The 24,617-nt window shown below is 40.7% G+C and overlaps 1 protein-coding gene across 3 annotated transcripts in view; it reads left to right on the top strand.

The window, feature by feature from the left end:
• The window catches only part of PLXDC2 (plexin domain containing 2), a 968,372-nt gene that overhangs the window by 709,615 nt on the left and 234,140 nt on the right, over positions 1-24,617 (top strand). The window lies entirely within an intron of this gene.

The following is a 24,617-nucleotide window of genomic DNA, read 5'->3' as shown; positions in this document are numbered from 1 at the left end:
TTCTGCCAGTGGTGTGGCACCAAGTGTTTAGAAGTTAATGAAAGAAGAATTATAAAGTATCTAATATTAGAGATGTGAATCGTGTCCTCGATCGTCTTAACGATCGATTTCGGCTGGGAGGGGGAGGGAATCGTATTGTTGCCGTTTGGGGGGGTAAAATATCGTGAAAAATCGTAAAAAATCGAAAAAACGTAAAATCGCAAAACCGGCACATTAAAACCCCCTAAAACCCACCCCCGACCCTTTAAATTAAATCCCCCACCCTCCCGAACCCCCCCCCCCAAATGACTTAAATAACCTGCGGGTCCAGCGGCGGTCCGGAACGGCAGCGGTCCGGAACGGGCTCCTGCTACTGAATCTTGTTGTCTTCGGCCGGCGCCATTTTCCAAAATGGCGCCGAAAAATGGCGGCGGCCATAGACGAACACGATTGGACGGCAGGAGGTCCTTCCGGACCCCTGCTGGACTTTTGGCAAGTCTTGTGGGGGTCAGGAGGCCCCCCCCAAGCTGGCCAAAAGTTCCTGGAGGTCCAGCGGGGGTCAGGGAGCGATTTCCCGCCGCGAATCGTTTTCGTACGGAAAATGGCGCCGGCAGGAGATCGACTGCAGGAGGTCGTTCAGCGAGGCGCCGGAACCCTCGCTGAACGAACCTCCTGCAGTCGATCTCCTGCCGGCGCCATTTTCCGTACGAAAACGATTTGCGGCGGCCGAAGACAACAAGATTCAGTAGCAGGAGCCCGTTCCGGACCGCTGCCGTTCCGGACCGCCGCTGGACCCGCAGGTTATTTAAGTCATTTGGGGGGGGGGGGGTCGGGGGGGTGGGGGATTTAATTTAAAGGGTCGGGGGTGGGTTTTAGGGGGTTTTAGTGTGCCGGCTCATGATTCTAACGATTTATATCGATAAATCGTTAGAATCTCTATTGTATTGTGTTCCATAACGGTTTAAGACGATATTAAAATTATCGGACGATAATTTTAATCGTCCTAAAACGATTCACATCCCTATCTAATATAAATATGAACTTGGCAAATAATTTTCTGGAGAAGGAGGGTAATTTAAAAGGCATTTCCATTGGTAAAACAGTGTTTTATGCCTGGACACGAGTTCTTTGAAAATTGCCTACCTTCTGATGTGTAAAAGTACACGAGATCAATATTCACACATGGGGTACGCATGGGGTATGCATATGATATGCACGTAACCCACGAAAACCTACTCTTGCGTGCGCTGAGCCTATTTTGCATAGGCTCGGTGGCGCGCACAAGCCCCGGGACATGCGTATGTCCCGGGGATTCCAAAAATGGGCAATCCGGGGGCATGGCCGGGGCAGGGCGGTGGTTCGGAGGCAGTTCGAGGGCAGTTCGGGGATGTGGCCATGGGTGTGGCGGTAGTCCGGGACGTGGCCGGGGGCATGGCGGCGGTCTGGGGGCGGTCCTGAGTCCTCCGGCACAGCGGCCTGTGCCAGGGATTGGCGTGCCGGCAGAGGCAGGCGTAACTCGAAGAAATAAGGTAGGGGGGGTATAGGTAAGGCTGGGGGATGGGTTAGATAGGGGAAGGGAGGGAAAGGTGGGGGGAGCTAAAAGAAAGTTCCATCCAAGGTCGCTCCGATTTCGGAGCGGCCTTGGAGGGAACGGGGAAAGCCATCGGGGCTCCCCTCGGCTCGGTGCGTGCAAGGTGCACATGTGTGCACCCCCTTGCATGCATCAAACCCGGATTTTATAACATGCACGCGGCAGCGTGCGCATGTTATAAAATCGGGTATACATTTGTGCATGCCAGGTAGCGCGCACAAATGTACCTCGTGCACGTAATATTTAAAATCAGCCCCGTAGCAGGCTAAGGCCTGGATTTATCAAAATGCACTAAATACTGCATGCAATAGAAAAAGGGGCGTATTTTATGGTAATAGGCAGTTTATCACAATTTGCACTAATACCTATGCGAAGAGCTAAGTTACTGCAAATTGCAATACCTTTTTCGCACATTGAGAGAGAGAGAGAGAGACCCCCCCATCCAGATAACTTACATGGGATATTCAGCAGCACAGCTATAACTCCATATTTGCCACTACTTAGCCAGATAAGTCTAGACCTGCTATATAAGTCCATGTTGCCTTACATACAAATTCCATATCTATTCTTCATCTACAAGCAGTGCTGGTGGAAGTGTGTCCAGCTGCCTTAGGTGGTGGTGATGCCATGTCATCACATGTTGTCTCTCTCTCTGTCCCTCTCCCTCCCTGGGCCACTTTTTGTAGGGAGAGAGAGAGAAATACATACCCAAAAATGGAACACACCATCCAGCTCCATGCCTTGCCCGCGCCACTTCTCCTCTCATCTGTCCTTTCAAAACTGCTGCCCTTACCGACTACTCTGACACCCTGCCCACTTCTGGCACCCTAGGCTCCCACCTACCTTGCGTAATGCGTCCACCACCACTGTCTAAAGTATCTGATGATTAATATGAGAATATATTCTAAGGGCCTGAGTCACTAAGATTTGTTCCCATAGACAAAAAATGGGAGAATTGGCTTTGTGATTCAAGCGCTAAGTAAGCTTGTGTAGAGCATGAAAAAAAAATGTCAGACGGGAAAAGGAGTGGTAACAGACCCCTTTTCGAATATATTTTCCACCAGTCTATTAAGGGTGCCCCTGAAAATCACCCACTTATTGCATTGAAAGCTGAAAAAAAAAACTGTATGCCAAAGAAAATGTAATAGGAACTATAGTATACTCTAAAAGATGAATTATAAAAGCCTACTTGCACCAAAACCGAGAGATAAATGCACAAGTCAAGCTGACATGCCTCAAATAGATTTTAAAAGCTGCCTGTGTACGCACTTATCTCCCACTACGTGCACAAGTCAAAAGATTTGAAAAAGGGATGGGGCATGGCCATGGTCTGAGTAGGGCCTGGGCATGTCAGGGGAAGGCCAGGAGATGTGTGCGTAAATATTTGCACAGCATGCCCTGGCGTGCCCTGCCACATGCCATTCATAGCAGTAGTAATGTTATGTAAGTAATAAAATAAAAAAGTTAGGCTAGTCAGCAGGGTTTTTAAGGGTTGATGCTAACAGGGGGAAGGAGAAGCTATTTAAACTATGGGGAGTTGGAAATCCTATCCCTTGCCTGGGTGAGCTGGGAATGAACTGGTGAAACTGACAATGGCGTGGACACACACTCCTTTTATAATTCCCCTGATATGCGCACATATGTTATAAAATAGCTACGAATATCAAAATATACTTCTCTCTTGGTTGGCGAGACCAAATACCATATATTTAACAAGACGTCAATATCTAAGGTTCTCTAAACATAAATCAATCCTTCCACTTATGTCTTATGTCTTTTTTGTTAATATTTAATGGACCTTCTTAACACCCCACGGTGTGCGGGCATGACTGCTCCACTTTTAACCGCTATGCGGTCATCTTTAATCATTGGTCCAGACACTGTCCTGGATTCTTTTTACTTTTTTTTCATTTTTTATTGTTCTTTAAAACACACTTTTTAGGAATACATTCAAATTCAAAGTACTTCTCTCAAGTTGATATCAGAGCTCAGTTCGACATGATTATGTTTTGCGTTCCGCTGCTTCAGGAACTTCTCTGGTATCGATAGTGTCACATATTTTCTGGGATTATTCGCCTTCGTTACCTCATACTTTTTCTATAAAATAAAATCATTGTCACAACCACATGCCTGAGACTTAACTTTTTGTACTCACAGATATGGTGGACTTACTAATTTGCGAGTGTTGAACTATGTTCTCACAGCTCTGGAGAAGCCTCCTATTGAGCCCATCCCTCCTATCCTGCTTTTATATGCATGCCCATTATCCACTCAGTGAATGGACAATTCAAGAGTATGGAGACACAGAGATGCTGAGGACCTCAAAAATATTTATTGGTAAAACAATATTTTGGTGAATGCCCTACTCAAGGCCTGAATTTCGCCCAATGGGAAGCTGCTTCAGGGGCTAAAAATAAAACAATCATTACATTAATTAAAATAGAATTCATAAACACACAGAAACATAAATATAAATATAAAATGAGCATAGGCTAGTGAACATACATGCAAGATAAATTTAAAGAGGAGATTAATATGCAAGAGAATTGTCAGTGAGAAGACAGAAAACCATATTTAAAAAGAAGACCATGGCACTTTTTACCTGTTAATAACAGATTATGTCATTCGACAAGAAGCATTTAAGTTGTCTCATACTTATCAGGAGAAACATGTTTGGATTTAATTTTGCTAACATTCGATTATATATATATGTCTATAAGTAGTATCATATAGTGTATTTCATTCAATTGACATCAACAAGGAATCCCAAAACCTTGCTCACAGGTCTGTAATTATCATGTTGATGTGCTCATTCCAATATATTTATGAAGAAGCTTAAAAATAAAAAAATGAGACATGATAAAATAAAGAAGGAATGTAAAAAATATAGAAAACCCAAAAAGAAAAGTAACACAATTTTTTAGAAGGTTACCTTTAAAAATAAGTATAAAATGGACAGAACATAAAAATGAGGATAAAAAAGAGCTATGTAAAAAGGCATTAAAACAAATATATAGGATGAAAAATTAAACATTGAAATTAAAAAATGTGTTATAATCTGTTAAAATATGCAAGCATGCATGTCACTTCAAAATTGTCGGACAATATTTCTTTACAATAAAGCATCACTTCACTTGCATTGTAAATTATGGGATCTCCAGTTTGAGCCACACCAACAATTTTGAAGTGACATGCATGCTTGCATATTTTAACAAATCTGTTACTAACAGGTAAAAAGTGCCATGGTCTTCTTTTTAAATATGGTTTTCTGTCTTTTCACTGACCATTCTCTTGTATGTTAATCTCCTCTTTGAATTTATCTTGCATGTATGTTCACTAGCCTATGTTCACTTTATATTTATATTTATGTTTCTGTGTTGTTTATGAATTCTATTTTAATTAATGTAATGATTGTTTTATTTTTAGCCCCTGAAGCAGCTCTCCATTGGGCAAAACTCAGGCCTTGAGTCGGGCATTCACCGAAATATTGTTTTACTAATAAATATTTTTGAGGACCTCGGCCTCTCTGTGTTTATATTCCTCACGGCTTTGTTAGACCGACTTCCTTCTTGTTTTTTGGACCCAATTCAAGAGTATGTACAGGTCATTTAAACTAAATTCATTGTATCTAAATTAAGCTTGTTCACATAAACAAAGGCCATTCCATCTCCCGATTCAAACCATTAGGGGAGACTGATTGTAATTGGAAAATCCAACGTTGTTCATGTTGTCTCAATTGCTTCACTCTATCACCTCCCTGCCAGTGTAAAGGAATGTATTCCAAGATTGTCCATCTTTTATCCTCAAATTTATGTGGTAACTCCTGAAAATGTGCAACCAGCAAAGCCTCCAATTTCCCTGTTTTTAGACAGCTCCTATGTTCAATTAGCCTGGTTTTTATTAATCTCTTCGTCATCCCAACGTAGATTAAGTCACACGGACAAAAGATTGCATATACCACAAAGCTAGCTTGGCACGAGATCTTCTCCGGCAGTGTAATTTAAAAACCTGTTTTCAATTTAATAGTTTTTTTCAGCGATTTCAGTGCACACAAGCCACAGCCATTGCATTCTGTCATAGACTGAGATATCACCAAAATTTTATTACTCGCATGCACGACAATGGCTGCGGCTTGTGTGCACTGAAATCGCTGAAAATAACTATTAAATTGACAGCAGGTTTTCAAATTGCACTGCCAGAGAAGATCTCGTGCCAAGCTAGCTTTGTGGTATATGCAATCTTTTGTCCGTGTGACTTAATCTACGTTGGGATGACGAAGAGATTAATAAAAACCAGGCTAATTGAAGTTAGGAACTGTCTAAAAACAGTTTAGAGAACCTTAGATGTTGATATCTTGTTACATATAAAACAGCTACTTCCATAGGTGCAAGCCAGCAAATACATGCACATGTTCGCTCATGTACCAGTTTAAAAGTTACTGTTCTGGGGTAAATTTTAAAAATGTTGCACACATTAAAAAAAAATATATATACATATTTTAAAATCTACAAATTAAGAGCGTATATGCATGTGTGTGAGATAAATAAAAGGGGCGGAGTTGGAATATATCAGAGGCATTCCAAGGTGGAGCCAAGAGTTATGTGTGTAAATCCATATTTTAAATCCAGGGAACACACCTTGAATCTGTGTACAATTCTGGTCACTGCACCTCAAAAAAGATATAGTTACACTGGGGAAGGTATAGAGAAGGGTGACCAAAATAATAAAGGGCATAGAATAGCTCTTCTATGATGAAAGGCTAAAGAGGTTAGGGCTGTTCAGTTTGGAGAAGAGATGGCTGAGGGGGGATAAGATAGAGGTCTATAAAACAATGAGTGGAACAGAACTGGTAAATGTGAATCAGTTATTTATTCTTTCAATTAATACAAGGGAACTCCATGAAGTTAGCAAGTAGCAAATTTAAAACAAATCTGAGAAAAACATTTTTCACTCAATACACAATTAAGCTCTGGAATTCATTGCCAGAGGATATGGTTCTGACAGTTTATGTAGCTGGGTTTAAAAATGTTTGAATACATTCCTGGAGGAGAAGACCATAACCTGCTATTAAGTTGACTTTCGGCCTGATTTTTAATGGCCCGTGTTCATAAAACACAGGGGTTACGTCTGCAGCCGAGCCTTGTGTGTGCCACGCACATTTTAAAAGGGGCCTGGCTGAGTGCGTAACCTCTGTTATACGCGCAGCCAGGAGGAGGGAAAGGTTGGTCCGGGAGGCGGGGCGGGGATAGAGGCGCCCGGTACAGCAACCATTTGCCGCTGTGCTGGGGGATCGTACGCCAGCATGGTGCCGGCATGAGCAACTTGCTATAGCTCCTTTGCAGAAGCAAAATGTAAATTTAAAAAATGGGGGGAACCTAGGATAGGGGGCAGGTAGGAGAGGGGAAGGGGAAGGGAGGTTAGGATAGGGGGTAGGGAAGCTCCCTCCCAGTCCGCTCCTTAATTGGAGCGGACTGGGTGGGAACTAGGGAAGCTCGACGATGTGTCGCCACACGAATTAGCAAAATTCTACCCCCCCCCCCTTGCGCTCACACATGTCCATGTGTGCGTGTCGGGTAGTGTGCACATGGATGTGTATGCGTTCTTTTTTAAAATCTACCCCTTAAGGTAGGAATAGCTACTGCTTATTACCGGCATCAGTAGCATGGGATCTATTTAATGTTTGGGTACTTACCAGGTACTTGTAGCCTGGATTGGCCACTGTTGGAAACAGGATGCTGGGCTTGATGGCCCCTCGGTCGAACCTAGTATGGCAACTTCTTATTTTGCTATGTTCATGCATATTAATTGCAAGTATCCTGAAAACCAGACTGGTTGGGTGTCTTTAAGGACTTTTGCCCAATAATTTCTTGGGTCACAAACTGTCCATTTTTCCTTCTGTATGTCTACATAACAGTTGTATAAATTATTCCTTCAGCAAAAGCAAACGTTATTATCCCTGGGAGCTTCTTTTGTATTAAAATTTCCTTGTAAATGCCAGATTAGATTTGTGAATGATAAATATGTGTTTTTTGAGCCAGAACAGCTTGAGAGATTACTGCAGAATAAATTATTGTAGTAGGATGTCTGGAGAAGCAGGAAGCAATATTGGAAGTAGGTAGACTGTTGTTCCCTTTAACTTTTTCTTTTGTTGTCCTCCCTTGATGTGGTCTATAGACTGGGAATAATACACATTTAGTTTATTTTTTAATTTAATGTCTTCATTATATTATTTGTATTTTCCAATCTGTTTCTGAAGTCCATTTTATTTGATAAATATAATTGGAATATCAAGAAAAAGATAATAATAAAAAAAACTCACATTTGCCTTGCAGGTTGAAAACCTATACATTTTTATCAATTAGATGTTAAAATTTCATGCAATTAAAATAAGCAGAACCATGCCAGCATTTCTTGAGTTAATGAAACTACAACCCAATATGTTTTACATTATACTTCAAGGGCTTGTACAGGAGGATGAATAGTTTCGGCCCCTCCCTATCTTTTCTGAGTATTTCTTTCAGTGGTTAATTAAAATGTCAATTTTTTTGTATGCCTTACCATCCAAGAATCTACCATCTCCTCCTCCATCAAGAATGAAATGCATTCTTCCTGTGTAACTTAGTACCCTCTCTTTAATAACTGACATCATGCCATCTGAACATACTTATCCAGTCCTGCATTTGCCCCATTCCAATTTCTGGATTAGTAGTAGTTTGTTTTTGAGGAAAAGAAAGACATCAAGTTGTGAGCCAGTTCCTAAAAGTAGTGACAAGGTTTTACTTTAGAAACCAGGCTTTGGATGTACATGTACTGAACTGTAGCATTATCATTTATGCCCATGTTCATCAGTTAACAGTATTGGCTTTTTAAATATTTTTTTAGATGAAATACTGAATGTTACCTCTTCAGACAGAGACTTTAATTGGTTTTCATGAATTGTTCCTGTTTGTTTCTATACACATGCACTGCAAAACTTGTTCTTCTGAATTCTATCAAATCTGGGCTTTAAAAATCTTTCATTATTTAGAAAAGATGCAAGCACAGCAAATTAGAAAACGTTTGGATAACAAAGGGGCGTATTTATCAACCCATGTTGATGTGCACTATTAGTAAATAGCCCCTATTGCAAATAATGAAATTCATGGTAAATAACGCATCCTGTGGATTGATAAATAGAACCCAAAATTTGGGCCAGCCAAATGACACATTACAGGAGTTCTGGCCTTGGTTTCTGATTCAAGCTTCTGCTTGTTAGATCTACTGAAGTTGGGGATGGTGCAGAGGCATGGGGGAAGTAGGGAATGTCAACCACTATATAATGGTTTCATCTAGTGGCCAGACTCAGGATTTCTATAAACCTGCTTCTGAAGGGAGCAGTGGTCTGTGGCCCCAGTTCAAGGGCTGTCACTGCAATTGACTGAGCTAAACAAGGAAGTTAAAGCATTCAGAACATACCAAATAGTTGTAAATGACAACTCATAGTGTCATAGCCCATTTGAGCTGGAAACTGTCAGGTCTAAAATAACCCCTGTAACTTTAAAAGTACTGTATATATTCTGCTCATATCAAATTTAGAAAAATTATTTTTAAAACTATTAAAAAATGAGAGAGAATCATTTTTGATTCATCTTAATTAACATTTATGTCTGACATTAACATCAATCACTGTCTTCTTGGGTTCTTGGAATCATGACTAGTGATTGCAATCTGATAAACCCTTTTTCTACAGGCAAACAGATTATCAGTCGGGCTTTTGATCTCAATTTTTTACACTGTCTTTGTTGATCTGAACCCAAATAGTATGGGGCTCATTCATTACAGTTTTGCAAAGTCTCCTAAAAAATAACAGGATGCAAACTGTAGCAAAGTGGTGCAGAACCGTAACAACTGAGTCCATGTGAACTTTACTACGGAGAATCTCATCAACAAAGCCTAGAAATGCCTTGCTTCAGAATCTTCTCATGAAGTTGAAAGTAGGCTTTGCGATTGATTTTTTTATGATTTACTTTAGATAGATTTTGGGCAGCCTAGACAAAGGATTAATAATTTAACTGATTTGGCTTTATTTACAGGCGCTGTAGTGCAGTTACTGCACTTGGTTTTATGATTAAATAGGGTATAAGTAAATAATTCTAGCTTGAAAGATGTGGTCTAATAGAATATTCATTGATCACATTCTTTGTAATTAAAATGTACACAACTAGTATGTCATGTCAAGAAATCCTAAGTAGTCTAGCCTGGGAGATTATTAGCTCGTATTGGTAGTGAAACATAACAAGAGAGTGTGCATTATGTTAGCAAAATCATATTTTAAAATAATAAGTTGTGAACAAATCCATCAATGATCAATTTTCCAACTGTCCAAGACCACACATACTTTTTACCCTTGGACGTCACACCAGTATCCAAATCATAAGTGCCAGTTACTTTTCTTTCAAACTCGCCTTAGATTTAAAGAAAAAAAAGCCACAGTCATGTGCACTTGCTTTTTCCAAGGGTAGATTTTTTCTATAAATGGTTATGTGAAGATCTGAAAATATCTTCATGGATACTTTTCTTTTCTTTTTTTTAATATTATATCTTTATTGAAGTTTCCAAATCAATACATAAAATAAAGCCAATGATGATTGCAATAAGGTAATAGTAATCTCAGCAAAAACAATAATAAGCTTAACTACAAATCATCAACCCTATAATAAGGGGGGAGAAATTAAAAAAAAAAAATTATGCATAGAAAATAATAAAGGAAATTGTACCAATATTCTCATTAATCTTGACTAACCCTCACCAGTATACCAACGGGCGAATATTTAATCGGCCACGCGCATAAAAAACAAGGATTACGCACATGGCCAGTCCCAAAGGGGTGGTCCAGGGGGCAGGGCGGGGCTGGAGACAGCCGGTACAGTGGCTATTGGCTGCTATGCCAGGGAAAGGCGCGCTGGCAGTCAGCCGGCGCATGCAAGCTGCTTCTGCTCCAACAGCGCAGTAAGCAACAAAACAAAAACAACAAAAGGTAAGAGAAAGGGTTTAGGAGGTGGGGAGGAGAGGGGAAAAGGGAGGAAGAGTAGGTAAGGGGATAGGGAGGTCCGCTCTTTAATTGGATGGAACTCGGGGAGGCCTGATTTTGTCGCCATGCATAATCTTATAAAATAGCCTCCCCCCCCCCCCTCCGTGCTGCCTTGTTCTTCCTGGGTTCTTCTCCCTCAGTTCTCACTATCTCCCGCCGAAGGCCTTGGAGATTTATCAAGAGGCCATGATGTCGATGTTTCAGGTGGGGAGGAATGTCACCGCGATTCCCTCTGACAGCCGAACAGGAATACCAGCTGGGCTCTTGTTCTTCCAGGGTACTTCTCCCTTAGTTCTCCCCACCCATGCATACTTTTCTTAACACAACCTAAATATACCCCTTGGAATGAATGTTCTCAGTGTGGCTAAAAGTACAGGTGGTGTTCTACAATACACAAACTTACAGTCAATTTGAGGAAGGGCAATTATCAGATTGCTTTTTACCTACATAAATCACTTTGAAAATTGTCCTTCCCATGCATATTCCTCTGTTTATTGCACATGCATTTTTATTCTATCTAAGGGGTCTATTTTTCAGCTGCATTAACAAATGTTAAGCATCAAATATTACACTTAGCGCATGTTAAAAATGTATTAATACGCATCATAAGAAACATTTGCTTAAACATTAATCATAACTGAAATGTTCTCCTCAATATACATAAATGAGCTGTCACATGCAAATGCATACAACACAGCTCATTAATATTAACATGGCTTAACACAGATCATGATAAACCTCATGATCCACTTAAGCCTAAAAAAGTTAACTATATGTCAGCAAACGTGATATGCTTTTCCTGAAAACATTGACAGGCTAACATGCCTGCTAATGTTCTTGGCCCTCTCCGCTCCACACTCATAATCTATAAAAATCTATGAAAAGGACCACATAGCCCAGAGTGTGCAACCTCTCCTCAGCTGATACCTCCCTCGCTACCCTACCTTAAGAAGACCCCCTTACCCAGGGCCAGTGTTTCTATTAAGCAAACTAGGCCTTTTCCTAGAGGGCAAAATGTTGAGGGTGGCAAGGTGCAGAGGGCTACTGTGACAGAGCCAAAGAAGGGAGCGCCTATGCTGGAGCCACTTCTGCCAAGAGCTACATTGGAAGAGGGGAGCACATGACTGAAAGTTCACCTAGAGCACCAAATACTCTTCATTATTTCTGCCCCTGGCTTCGGCAGATTTAATCCTCCCAGTATCAAAATAAGTCAGTTTTGATGTTAACCCTGCCACCAACTGATTAACCCAAAAGCATCCCCCTCAGACTCCCGTCCCCCAGGACTCCCTCTCTTCCATGATCCCACTTACCCGATACAGATTTACAAAGGTCCCTCTAGGCAAGAGTGATACCCAAAGTTTCCACTCCACTGGCATCAAAATGGTGCAGGCTGAAGAGCTAACCTTTGCCCTGCAAGTGAATAATATCCTTTAATAAATAATAAAGTCCATGTTCACTTTGGGACACTAATCCATGTTATTATGCTCACACATAAAATTTGTCTTCTTAATCGATATATTTTTATTTTTTTAATTTTCCAATACAGCATTGTGATTTACCTCCTTTTTAACATTTTATGAATTTGAGTTAAATCCTGTGATAAATTGTTCCTTATCTTGAGGTAAATTTTAAAAGCCCGATGTGCTCCAAAATCAGGAAATGTGCACGCATTTAGGAAATGCATGTGCCAAGAGGATTTGAAAAGCTGTCTACATGCTCGCACAACAACCGTGGTGCGAATATCTGATTCAAAAGGGGGCATTTGGGAGGGTGTAGTTTTGGTGGGGTGTGGGCATTCTGGGGCAGGGCCTAGAGATGTGTACGTAAATACTTACATGCCTTTGCGCACACCCGTCCAGTGCCACCTAACTTTATTTCTGCTATGGAGGAGGTTTAACTTAAAAAGAAAAACAACCCACAGCCATTCCTGAGGGGTTTAAAGGGTCTGGGATAACTGGGGGGGGGGGGGGGGGTAGTGTAGGCTACTAACCCATGGGGGTTTGGGAGACCTAGCTCTACACTGGGTGAACTGGTGGACAAACTGATAAAACTGGTCATGACATGAACGCACACCAGTTATAACATTCCCCCACTTACAAATCTCATACCCGGATATGCATGGCTCTGCATGCCCAGTTGCACAGTAGGGCACACAGATACCCATGCCCAGGCTATTTTATAACAAACACACGTATGTACATATGTTATAAAGTAGCCACGTCCTCAGGTACTATATTCCAGTTTCATGGAACAGTTCCTTTTCTAAAAGATCTATTGAAAAGATCTGTGAGCAGACTCACTAGAACCTCCTGGATATCCCTTAGTATCCTTAGATGTATCCCATCCAGTCTTTTGGCTTTATCCACTTTCAGTTTTGCAAGTTCCAAACAAATCCTCTCTTTCATCAATAGTGTGACATATATCCTATTACTATATTCCGTTTTCAAATACTAACGGCCTTTATTCAATCTCTTTTCAATAAACACTAAACAAATATATTTATTCAGCATTTCTGCTTTTTCCTTTTCAAATTCAGCCAGTGGCATTGCCATGAGTAGGCCTTGGAGGCCTGCTATCCATCAACATTGGCTCAGGCTTCCAACTTAACCAGACTTATAGCCATCCACCCTCCTGCCTGCTTCTTATCACATCTGCTATGGGTCTTCTTGGAGCAGGAACAATCCCGTCACTCCTATCCCACTGGAGCTGTTTCTTAAAATAGCACCAGCGAACTCGAGGCCAGTGGCAGTTTCAGATATTTGCCATGCAAGAAAATGTCCTCTTGCCAGCACCATTTTCTTGTATCAAAAATTTGAAAATGATCCTGGTCTCGGATCAGCTGGTGCTATTTTGAGAAACAGCACCAGTGGGGGCAGGAGCAACTGGAGATTGCTCTTGTTCCCGAAAAGAACCATAGCAGATGGTGAAGGCCATCGAGTAGGCCAGAGGATGGAGAAAGAGGTAGGGATGTGCAGAGGGACGCCATAAGTTGCATTCAGGATTCGGATTCATCGGGGGGGCAGATACATTGCATTCGGCCGTATGGCGCCCCAATATGTTAATAAGTCGATTCCTATTCGTTTCCCTGCTAAAATTAAATTAACTACAACCCCCCACCCTCCTGACCCCCCAAGACTTACCAAAACTCCCCGGTGGTCCAGCGGGGGGTCCAGGAGCCATTCCCTGCACTCACACCCTCGGTGCCGGTTTCAAAATGGCGCCGATAGCCTTTGACCTACTATGTCACAGGGGCTACCAGTGTCATTGGTCAGCCCCTGTCGCATGGCCATCGTGCCATTTTGTGCTCCTACCATGTGACAGAGGCTGACCAATGGCACCAGTAGCCCCTGTGACATAGTAAGGGCAAAGGCTATTGGCGCCATTTTGATTACTGGCAGCCGACGGCCCGAGTGCAGGAGATCGCTCCGGGACCCCCGCTGGACCACCAGGGACTTTTGGCAAGTCTTGGGGGACCCTCCTGACCCCCACAAGACTTGCCAAAAGTCCAGCAGGGGTCTGGGAGTGACCTCCTGCACTCCATAGCCTTTGCCAGTATTCAAAATTGCTATTGATAGCCTTTGCCCTCACTATGTCACAGGGGCCAAAAAGATGAACCACTTTTAATCAAACAATTCTCATGTAGATTTAATAATGCTGAATGATCGTGCCCCCCCCCCCCCCATGGAGGTGGAGAGACAAATTCCAACACTGTCCATAAAAGATCTTGAAAGGTGTGTCCTATTACAATACAATGTAAAACTGTTGGTGCACACTTGTCCTTCATATTGATCATGGTTTTACAAGCCATCATACTCCCAAAATTAGACTACTGCAACTCTCTCCTCCTAGGCCTACCAGCATGCACCACCAAACCACTTCAGATGGTCCTGAACGCCTCAGCAAGAATTCTTTCAAATGCCAAGAAAAGAGATCATATCACCCCAATCCTCCACTACCTCCACTGGCTCCCAATCAAATACAGGATCCAATTCAAGTCTCTAGCGATGATACATAAGGCCTTATACAACATCGCGCCTCTCAACTTAACATTTCAAATTCAACTACACACATCCGTAAAACCTACCAGAAGCGCTTATCAGAACAGACTAATCACACAACCGGCGAAATCCGCTCTAAGGAAACGTGCACTGTCGACAGCGGGCCCTTCACTTTGGAACTCGCTCCCTCCAGACCTGCGTCTGGAACCATGCCACATTACATTTAAAAAGAAACTTAAGACTTGGTTATTCAAACTAGCCTTCCCCTAGAACCAAGAACAAAAAAAAAAAAAAAAAAAAAAAAAGTCTTTTCACTCCCACAATGATATTTTTTCAGATCTTTTTTAATCTTCATTATTCAATTAGAGATTCACACATTCATGCTGTCTACATACAGTCTACATACACATTCATGTGGACTTACATATCTCCATGTTATTTTTGGATTTATTAACCGCATGTCTATTAATGGTTTAATAGTATTTACTATTTGCCTACTTCTATTAAGTTGTTTCAAAGTAAAAACTTTACTTTGTTTGTTTCAATGTTAAAACTTGTTTACTTCTTTTTGCTCAATGTAAAACTTCGTTGTTTAATACTGTTCTATGTAAACCGCAAAAGGTAGCGATTGTTACTGTTATATGTAAACCGGGGTGATATGTATATTATACAGGAACCTCAGGTATATAAATTATTTAAATAAATAAATAAATCATACTGCGATGTTTTATGAGACATTTCCTTATTGAATGCATAGTACGCCCAACATATAATTTATTGCAGTGACAAGTAACACTGCTCCAACTAAATGTTGCTTAATATTGAATCCCTGGGAGTACTCAACACATGCCACTGTCGTAAAATAATCTTCTTAATACTATGTGTCATGTTTGTATATTTAAACACACAAAATAAACTCACGTTATCAGGATGTGATCTGTACTGTAATAGGGAATAATGGTCTGAAAAAACGTGCACGTTTACAGTACAGATCGTGTGGCTAACATCGGCGGCTGGGAAAAAACTTTGTTATTCAACACATGCCAATACGTAAAATAATCTTCTTAATACCTTGTGCCATGTTTGTATATTTAAGCTCATAGACCAAACTCAGGTTATCCTGATGTGATCTGTACTGACACAGTTCATGTGAGTGATATTCAGCTGAGACATGATCTATGCCATCTATGTGATTTTTGTGATTTTACTATTGCTGGCAATGAGTGGGCAGTTCCTAATACAGATGTTGTCATCAAACGCCAACATAATATGAGTTGTTTGTCTAGCCATGTTGTTTATGCTTTGATCTCTTCCTGCAACAAATTATATATTGGGCGTACTATGCAAATCTCCTTCACACGGTCTCATTCCCTGACCCTCCTCTCTTTCTATCAAGGTAAGATTGAGACTGCTGCAACACAGAGAAGATAAAAGTAGTCAAAAACCAATGCCAAATCCAAAACTTTCTAAGCTTTTTTTTAAACTCTTGAGATAGCTTCTAAGCACATGTCCTTCTCAGCCAAGAACTAGAGAAGAAATATAGAGTTTCTTGCACATGTTCAGAGTTTACAGTGGGAATGGTTCAGCATCACATGATCCAGATTACAGTTCTAGGCTAGTTAGAATGCTGCTTCACTGTGATTTGTCTTCTGTGGGTTTCTTTGCCAACTTATCTTGACTTAGCTCTGGCAAGGCTGTGAGGTCACATGGGAAAGAGTTGCTAAGTTACCTGCACCTGTTTACTTAAAACAGAGCCATACACTTCAATGGGCCATAGACTTGAATGAGAAACATAAAAAAATGAGATGACAATTATTCATTTATTTCAGCCCCCATGAATGAAACAAATATGGACTCATGTTTCATATTTTACTTATTCATTTCAAATAAATGCCTATCCCTACTCAATATTACACTTTTATCTTGGACCAACAATCTCACAGCAAAAGCAGTGGGAAGGGATGTGCATGCAGTTGAAGCCCTGAATAAGGCCCCAACTGCAGAAGGACTCAGGCTAGCAGAATCTGAATATTCTTCACTCAGATCAAAAGATTTCTAGGCCTCAATGAAAACCTTATTGCTCAGACAGTAAATCAGCTGTACCTTCTGCATTGTAGAGTATACAACAATGTTTGAACACTTTTTGTTTGGAAAGCCATTTCTGTGGTGTAAATAATGTGGATTTGTGTAGCAAGTTTAGAAAAAAACATTATGTGTTGTCTTTTTGTTTTCCAAAGAGAACTTCAGGAAGATATATTATAGCTGAAAGGCCTGTGGATAAACTTTTACAGTGCCATCCTTTATACATTTGCTCCATCTCTAAGCCCCAGTACTTGCTATTAGATGAAGCCTTTCACTTGGTGTGTGTTAAAAACTAACACTTGGTCCAATGCATGTATTATATTTTAGCCTTTATTGGATACATGCTGTAGATCAGGTGAAGTGACGTGCTATAGCCTGATTTGCTTATTATGTTCTCTCATTTATATGCTAAAATTAGTGCTTACCTGCAAATACCTCTTGACCCCTCTTTTGTGTGCATACTAGAGTCTTTTTATATAGACCAATATTCCGGGTGCGGACTAACCTTTAGTGCATGGTTGCCTCAGTTTTACCTAAGAAGCCAAGATGTTATATTAGCAAGGATAAGCTGAATCCTACTGGCAAGGGACTTAAGAAAACATCTGCAATATAATCCAGGTTACATTCAGATTCAGGTACTGTGGATGTTGACTTTTTTAGTAACCTTTAGAAAACCTTGCAGCAGTACAGTAGTGGAATTAAAATTCAGAGGGTTATTGGTATCCTTTGGTAAAAACAGACTCCAAATATGGCGGGGGGGGGGGGGGGGGGGGGGGAGGAGTTGATTACAAATAAAGTAAAAGACAGTGATATAATCAGCCTTCTGGTGCTTAGTCACAAGAAGTGACCCAACTTTGTCTTAGGAAGTTAAATTAGATAAAACTAGATCTCTTTTCAAGAGCTTAAAACAGAATGGGTGCTGAAAATAGAGTCCTCTTTGTTCTGTGCTTAGCTGTAAGGAATAAAATATTTTTTTGAATTAAGACTAATTCAGTTTTCACAGGGAAATAAAAGCTATAGAATAAAAAAATGGTGATTGTATCAGTGCATTATTTTAGCTGACAGGAAGTATTTGTGAAAAATAAAAAGTAGTATTTTGAGAATAAAGAGATGAAATTAAATTTTGTTTAAAGGAGATTGTTGTTAAAGATGGACATGGGATTGGAAGAATAGAAGCACAAAAATCACTGAAATGTATGTAAAATTGTACTACAGCAAAAGCAATTCAAGCAATAGAGTCCAGTCTGCTGAATTCAGGTTCTTTTTAGCTGCATTAAAATCTCTGCTGCTTTAATTTGTGTATGTATTGCTGTACCACAGCTGTAGACAGATGTACAGAAATGTATATCAAGAAAGCATCTATATGATTTTCAAAGCTCATGTGCATGAACATCTTTATATATTTGTTATATTGGTCCAATTAAAGGAATCACGATAGGATTATTTCCAGGTTTTATCCAGGACCATGCAGCTATTAGAATTCTGCGCTACTGATATACATGACATGCCATTAAAATGAAAACCACCAATATGAGCAGATTGTCCTTTGCCATCCATATTCATTCATGTTAAAAGTTTGGTACTTATTGGAGTGAGTTTTCAAAAGCATATAAGTGTGTAAAACATCATTTTATACAGGTATATAGGCCTTTTGAAAATTACCCCAGGGGTTATGGTGTAAAAGTAGTCATGGAAGCAATTACACATGCAGTTTTATGAGCGCTTCTAAGATGTGTCCCTGGGGAAGGAGTCTAAAATCTAAAGTATGCCTGTAAATGTACAGGTGAACATTCTACCTGTTCAAATGCAGGCGTAAATGTGTGCATGCATGCCATTCAAGGGTTTGTGCGTACCTGCTAATTTTCGAAGTGAACTTATGCATGAAAGTCCACTTTGAAGCAACTCTGTAGCTAGTACTTGCCCTCAAGGTGACATAGTATCCTCTCACAACAAAGATATGCCCCCAGGGCACGTGCCCATGAAGGAAGGGTTAGGAAGGCCATTGAACTTTGTGATTCGATTATTAGGAAGGTAGATAGCTGGATGGCTGGTGGACATGAGGATTGCATGGTTACATGCCTGCTTGGTACAAAGGTGGTGGACCTCATGAATCATATAGCTAGGATTTTAGATAGTGTTAGGGAAGAGACCACGCTTTTGGTACATGTCGATACCAATGACATAGGAATGTGCAAAAGAGAGGTTCTGGAAACTAAATTTAGGATTTTAGGTAGAAAGTTGAAATCCTGAATCTCCAGGGTAGCTTTTTTAGAAATGATCCCTGTTCCACGTGCAGGACCCCAGAGGCAGGCAGAGCTCCAAGTCTCAAAGCATGGATGAGACAACAGTGCAGGAAAGAGGGTTTTAGGTTTTTTGGAACTGCATATCATTTTAGGGAAGGAAGGGCCTTTTCCAAAAGTATTGGCTCCACCTAAATCAGAGTGGAACCAGGCTGCTGGCACTAATCTTTAAAAGGGAGATAGCAAAGCATTTAAACCAGATGATGGGAGGAAAGTCAACAGTCACTCAGATGCGCATGGTTGAGTATCATGTATCTGTAAAGGATACTAATGGGCCAATTCAGTATGGTGCGCTCAGCCGAGCGTACCTTTAGCCCCTGTGTGGCCGCGCGTTTTAGACGTGCACGTGGAAAACGCGTGGCCACCCCCCACCCCCCCTGAAACTAATAGCGCCCGCAACAAGCAAATGCATGTTGATGGGCCTATTAGTCATTCCCAAGCAATACAGAAAGTAAAATGTGCAGCGAAGCCGCACATTTTAATTTCAGAAATTAACGCCTGCCCAAAGACAGAAGTTAATTTCGGCCGGCACAGGGAAAGTGTACAGAAAAGCAGAAAAAAATGCTTTTCTGTACACCCTCTGACTTAATATCATAGCGATATTAAGTCGGAGGCCCCAAAAATAAAAAACAATTAAAAATCTGCCCGTGTCCTCCGGCTCGTCTCTCCGAATACTGGCAGCAGATTGCTTTTGCCCTCACTATGTCACAGGGGCCGACCGTCGGTATCTGTGACATAGTGAGGCAAAGGCGATCGGCGCCATTTTGAGTCCTGGCATCGGATGGCCGGCGTGCAGGAGGTCACTCCCGGACCCCCGCTGGACTTTTGGCAAGTCTTGTGGGGGTCAGGAGGCCCTCCCAAGCTGGCCAAAAGTCCCTGGGGGTCCAACGGGGGTCCCGGAGCGACCTCCTGCACTCCGGCCAGCTGATGCCAGGACTCAAAATGGCGCCGATAGCCTTTGCCCATACTATGTCATAGGGGCTACCGGTGCCATTGGTCAGCCCCTGTCACATGGTAGGAGCACAAGATGGCACCAGTGACCATGTGACAGGGGCTGACCAATGGCACCGGTAGACCCTGTGACACAGGCTATCGGCGCCATGATGAAACCAGCACCGAGGGTGTGAGAGTGGACCACCAGGGAGTTTTGGTAAGTCTTGGGGGGGTCAGGAGGGTGGGGGGTTGTAGTTAATTTTAATTTTAGCTGGGACATGAATAGAAATCGCCATATTAATGCATTGGGGCGCCATACGGCCGAATGCAACGCATTTGCTCCCTGACGAATCCGAATCACGAATGCAACGTATGGCGTCCCTCTGCACATCCCTAATCGATATTATTTAACAAAGAATGGATGACCATAAGAATTTTATACCATATTCTGTATTTAACTGGTAACCAGTGTAACTTCTGTAAAATAGGAGTAATGTGCTGTTTAATGGGTTTTGAGGTAAGAAGCCTAGCTGCTGAATTTTGAATTAGCTGCAGAGGTCTAATAGTTGAATCAGGCAGGCCCAGTTACAATCCATTACAATAATCTATTCCTGAGAAAATTAGTCCTTGCAAAACTGACCTATAATCATGAGGAAACAATAAAGGCCGTAATCGTTTTAACACATGAAGTTTGAAAAAAGAATTTTTTACTACTTTGGCTATATGTTGCATCAAAGATAAGTTGGAATCGATCCAAATCCCCAAGTTCCGTGCTACTTTAGAGATTTGAATAACATCATTTCCCAGCATAATATTAGTTGGAGGAGCATTGCTAGAGTTTGATATGTAACTGAGCTGTAACATTTCTGGGTTTTTTTTGTTAAGTTTTAATCGGTTGTGGGCCATCTATTGTTCAATAGTACAAATATATAATTGAATCATGGAAAAAGTTTCAGGCCAAGAAGATTTGTAAGGTACAAAAAGTTGAATGTCATCAGCATACAGTTTGTATTGCAAATTTAAGGAGGATAGGATGTGACACAAAGGTGAGAGATATATATTAAATAAAATTGGAGATAGTGAGGAACCTTGAGGTACCCCTGTTACTTGAGAATAGGATGAAGAAAAACAAGAGGCAATGTTTACTTGGCAAGAGCAATTATTGAGGAAGCTGGTAAACCAATTTAATACTGTGGAATGAATTTCTATGTGTTGAAGGATGGAGATCAAAATTTTATGGTCTAGTGTATTGAACGCTGCCGAAATATCTAAAAAAATAACAATGAAATTGGTATAAGAGTCAAAACCTCTTAAAGTGTCATATGAGGACAGGAAAAGGGTCTCTGTAGAGTGCCCCTTTCTGAAGCCATGTTGATTGGGATTTAATATATCATTTTCGGTTAAGTAGTCTTTTAATTGAAATAAGACAACTGATTCCAAAGTTTTTGCCAGTGAGGATAATGATGCTATAGGCCTTAAATTAGAGAAATCCATAAAGGGGGAGGTGTTATTCTTTTGAATGGGTAAAACAGATGTTTGTTTAAGTGCCTCAGGAAATTTTCCAGATTCTAGAGATTGATTAACCATTTGACATAAATGGTCAGGATAGCTGTCTACTATGGGGCGGATTTTAAAAAGCATTTACTCGAGCAAAACTGGTTTTTGCTCGAGTAAATACACTTTACTCAAGTAAGTGGGCTTTTCAAAATTGCTACAATATATGCCATTGAATTGTCCATAGGATTTACTCAAGTAAGTGCACTTTACTCGAGTAAATAGCTTTTGAAAATTGCTACGATAGTATGTCACATTTACATGCGTAACTCCTTTGAAAATGACCCCATATGCTTTTAAATATAGAGCCTGAGCAAGGATTTTTTGGGGAATTAGATATTTTTTGTTTACTTACAATCTTTTTATTGCTGGAAATGGGAACAATGAGTGAGGTGATCAAATTTGCTGATGACACCAAATTATTCAAAGTTGTTAAATCACATGAGGACTGTGAGAAATTTCAATCCCATTTACAAAAATGGGAAACTGGTCATGCAAATGGCAAATGAAATTTAATGTGGAAAAGTGCAAAGTGATGCACTTAGGTAAGAGTAACCCAAATTATAGCTACACAATGCAAGGTTCCACATTAGGAGTCACCACTCAGGAAAAGGATCTAGGTGTCTTCATTGATAATCCGTTGAAATATTCTGCTCGGTGTGCTGCAGTAGCCAAGAAAGCAGATAGAATACTAGGGATTATTAGAAAAGAAATGGAGAATAAAGCAGAGAATATCATAATGTCTCTGTATCGGTTCATGGTGCGACCTCATCTTAAATATTGTGTGCAGTTCTGGAAATCACATCTGAAAAAGGATATAGCAGAATTAGAAAAGGTAGAGAGAAGGGCAACCAAAATCATAAAAGGGATAGGACGAGTCCCCTATGAGAAAAGGCTAAAGATATTAGAACAATTCAACTTAGAGAAGAGGTAGCTGAGGGTCTATAAAATAATGAATAGTATGGAGTGAGTAAATGTTAATCTGTTGTTTAATCTTTCAAAAAGTATAGAGAATAGGGGACACACAATGAAGTTACTAGGTGATAACTAAAAACTAATAAGTGCAAATATTTTTTTACTCAATGCATAATTAAGCCTTGGAATTCATTGCCAGAGGATGTGGTGAAAGCTATTAGTGTAGCTGCATTTTAAAAAGCTTTGGACAAGACCCTGGAGGAAACATCCATAAACCAGGTGGAGTTGCAGAGATCCACATCTCATCCTGGGAATAAGCAGTATGGTATCTATTTACCCCTTGAGATCTTGCCAGACCTGGATTGGCCACTGTTGGAAACAGGCTATGGGGGCTTGATGGAGCTTTAGTCTGACCCAGTATAGCAATTCTTATGTTCATATGTTCTTGAAAATTATAGCTGAAATTTGTGTGGCCTTTGCACACATGAATGTGAATAATAAAAGCCCATCATGCGCATCAAGCGGGAGATGTGTGAATGTCAAGCTCATGGGCTCTAAGCAGATTTTAAAAGCTGCCCGGATAAATGCATAAATACTACAGCACACACATCTCAAAAGTTGTAAAAACAGGCATGGGCAATTCGGGGTGTGAATCTGAGATGTGCGCATAAACACTTAACACAATTTGGCACATGCTGAAGCCCCCTGCTGCATAACATTACTTCTGCTGGTGCAAAGAAGAGGGATTCTGTTTTGTTAGGAACTGGGGAACCTTTTGGGGAAGGGGGAGTCCCTTCCGAAGGGATGGGCTCCACCTTAACCAGGGTGGAACCAGACTGCTGGCGCTAACCTTTAAAAAGGAGATAGAGCAGCTTTTAAACTAGAACAAAAAGGAAAGCCGACAGTTGCTCACAACACATGGTTTGGAGAGAGGTATCTTAGAGGATAGTAATGATGCATCAGAATTAGGGCATCCCGACAGTGAGGTTCCAATAATAAGAAAAGTACTCCAAGGTCCTGTAACTAAAAATTCTAATAAATGAAAATGCAACCAAAAAAACAAACTTTGAAATGTTTGTATGCTAATACCAGAAGTCTAAGAAGTAAGATGGTAGAATTAGAGTGTATAGTAGTGAATGATGACATAGACTTAATTGGCATCTCAGAGACATCGTGGAAGGAGGACAACCAATGGGACAGTGCTATACCGGGTTACAAATTATATCGCAATGACAGAGAGGAGCACCCGGGAGGTGGTGTAGCGTTTTATGTCTGGGATGGCATAGAGTCCAACAGGATAAACATCCTGTATGAGACTAAATGCACAATTGAATCATTATGGGTAGAAATCCCTTGTGTGTCAGGGAAGACTATAGTGATAGGAGTGTACTACTGTCCACCTGGTCAAGTTGGTGAGATGGACAGGGAAATGCTAAGAGAAATTAGGGAAGCTAACCAAATTGGTAATTCGGTAGTAATGGGAGATTTCAATTACCCCAGTATTGACTGGGTAAATGTATCATCGGTACATGCTAGAGATACAAAGTTACTGAATGCAATAAATGACATTTTTATGGAACAATTGGTTCAGGAACCGACAAGAGAGGGAGCAATTTTAGATCTAATTCTCGGTGGAGAACAGGATTTGGTGAGAGAGGTAACGGTGGTGGGGCCGCTTGGCAATAGTGATCATAATATGATCAACTTTGAATTAATGACTGGAATGGGGACAGTAAGCAAATCCACGGCTCTCGTGCTAAATTTTCAAAAGGGAAATTTTGATAAAATGAGAAAAATAATTAGGAAAAAACTGAAAGGAGCAGCTACAAAGGTAAAAAGTGTGCAAGAGGCATGGTCATTGTTAAAAAATACCATCCTAGAAGCACAGTCCAGATGTATTCCACACATTAAAAAAGGTGGAAAGAAGGCAAAACGATTACCACCATGGTTAAAAGGAGAGGTGAAAGAAGCTATTTTAGCCAAAAGATCTTCATTCAAAAATTGGGAAAAGGATCCAAGAGAAGAAAATAGGATAATGCATAAGCGATGGCAAGTTAAATGTAAGACATTGATAACACAGGCTAAGAGAGAATTTGAAAAGAAGTTGGCCATAGAGGCAAAAACTCACAGTAGAATCTTTTTTAAATATATCTGAAGCAGAAAGCCTGTGACGGAGTCAATTGGACTGTTAGATA

This window comes from Rhinatrema bivittatum, chromosome 2 (genome assembly GCF_901001135.1).
Source record: "Rhinatrema bivittatum chromosome 2, aRhiBiv1.1, whole genome shotgun sequence".
NCBI classification, from domain to species: Eukaryota; Metazoa; Chordata; class Amphibia; order Gymnophiona; family Rhinatrematidae; genus Rhinatrema; species Rhinatrema bivittatum.
This window is presented reverse-complemented; position numbering and strand designations above follow the sequence as displayed.